The sequence below is a fragment of the Solanum dulcamara genome, chromosome 2 (assembly GCF_947179165.1).
Source record: "Solanum dulcamara chromosome 2, daSolDulc1.2, whole genome shotgun sequence".
Classification (NCBI taxonomy): Eukaryota; Viridiplantae; Streptophyta; class Magnoliopsida; order Solanales; family Solanaceae; genus Solanum; species Solanum dulcamara.
Genome location: NC_077238.1, coordinates 72,128,780 through 72,130,738, shown reverse-complemented (window position 1 = coordinate 72,130,738; position 1,959 = coordinate 72,128,780). Strand labels below are relative to the sequence as shown.

The 1,959-nt window shown below is 37.6% G+C and overlaps 1 long non-coding RNA gene across 1 annotated transcript; it reads right to left on the bottom strand.

The window, feature by feature from the left end:
* Nucleotides 1-1,188: 1,188 nt before the first annotated feature.
* LOC129880692 (uncharacterized) lies at nt 1,189-1,959 on the bottom strand. Its single transcript, XR_008765473.1, has 3 exons — nt 1,834-1,959; nt 1,611-1,716; nt 1,189-1,520 (listed from the first exon to the last, which is right to left on the bottom strand). It is a non-coding gene; the product is annotated as an uncharacterized LOC129880692 (long non-coding RNA).

Here is a 1,959-nt window from a genome sequence, read left to right as displayed (position 1 = left end):
CTTGCTCTGATCAGTAGTTAATATCTCTATCAACCTTGCAACCTTTAAGTCATTGTTACCTACAAACACCTCTATTGAAACGTTTTCTCCCCTGATACATGTGATATATCCATAGAAGAAGAATAAAAAGATCCTGATGGAATGCAAAAGATTCTATTGAAAAGGGAATCTTAATGATTCTATTGTTTATGGTTTAACACGATTAACCAATCACATCATGCTCAATCGAATTATGGACACAAATGACCCTCATTAAAAACTACCGGTGGGACCTACGAGTCGTAGGTCATCCTATGGATCATCAACTTCCACTCATAGATACGAAGTGTCAAAAAATTGGGTTACTTGAATTAAACTACGACCCTGTTCCCACAGGTCGTAGGAAAGTCTATGGATCTTAAAAGGACTTCATCCATCATGGGTACAAGAATTGGACTCTCTGAATCACTTACCTACAGAAGGTACCTACGAATCGTAGAACTCCCTATTGTCTGTAAGACCCTCTCCTCCTGCATAGAAAACACACCAAGTCTCTGAATCTCACCTACGACCCTTTCTACGGATCGTAGGATCTTCTACGGTTTGTAGAACCCATTCGTCGATCAGTCTCACACTTAGCCAAATTTTCTTTTCTTTGGGGCCTTACTTCGATCCCCATCTACGGACCATAGGATCTTATATGATTCGTAGATGCCACTCGTAATACAAAACAACACTTAGCCATTTTCTCAAATCACATGCTTTCCTACGAGCCCTAGCTACGGCTCGTTATAACTTTTACAGCCATCAAATGGGCTCGTTACTCAACTTCCAATTCTCTCCAATTTGCCAGGCTTCCTATGAATGCCTTCCTCTAGCCCGTAGGACTTCCTATGGCCCATAGGTTAGCTCGTACAGCCCTACACCAGATAAATTTTTCTGCAATTTTTCCTTGTTCCGATTTTTCAATTTTTGGGGTCTTACATATCTCTTCTTGGGAACATTCATCCTCGAATTGATTCAACTAGATAAGAAAAGACATGAAAAGTGGATTATCAACCAACATGAATGCAATGACACATTTAAAATGCATAAACAATGAGATTTTCAAACTCAACATAAAAATAGCTTAAAATCAACTTATGAATGCATATGAAAATACATGGAAAAGCTAAAACGTAGGAATTCCTAGGAGTAGATCATGAAGAAACTAGATCAGAGACTATGTCTCACCTTTTTCTAACCTCCCATACAACTGTAAAGTTGTGGAGACTTTTTGCTAATGTTGCAGGTATAAATTTAGAAGGCCTTCAGTTCTCACAAGTCATGATAAAATAGTGGACAACAGAATTTATTCTTCAAGGGTACAAGAAAATGAAGCCAACTATAACAAAAAAATAGATAAATCAATTTTGGTGGGATTCAAGAAACACAACTTCAACAAATGGAAGTCAGACAATAAATATCTTACCGGCATACTAGCCATTACAACATGAAAATGATCCATTTCTGAACATAATTTTGCATCTCCTCTTGAACTTCTGGACTCGGAAAGGAAAAACAGGATTAACAAATGAAATAGAGATGGCGATTCAAACACTAGTCAAGCATAAAAAATGGGAGGTACTCACCAAAATTTTGAAGAATGGAGTTATATGGAAAAAACCTCACTGTAGAGGAACCAACACTTGGGCACTCTGAGACCAAGATAGGCATACCAGGATGAGAAGTGATAATCTTTCCCCGGAGAAACACCGACATAACTCATTTAGTTCGACAACGAGGAGGAATTCAGAGAAAGAAGATTTAAGATGAAAAATGAAGAAATAAGATTCAATGGAAACAGATACACACCTTGTTTGGATCAACTTGAAGATTATGATTACAAACAAAATCAAGAGTTTCTGGCAAGCTTAGCTTGTTCAGGAGATGAATTAAAGAGGAAACACTAGTTTCCTATCTGCTTTCTTCAACAAACAA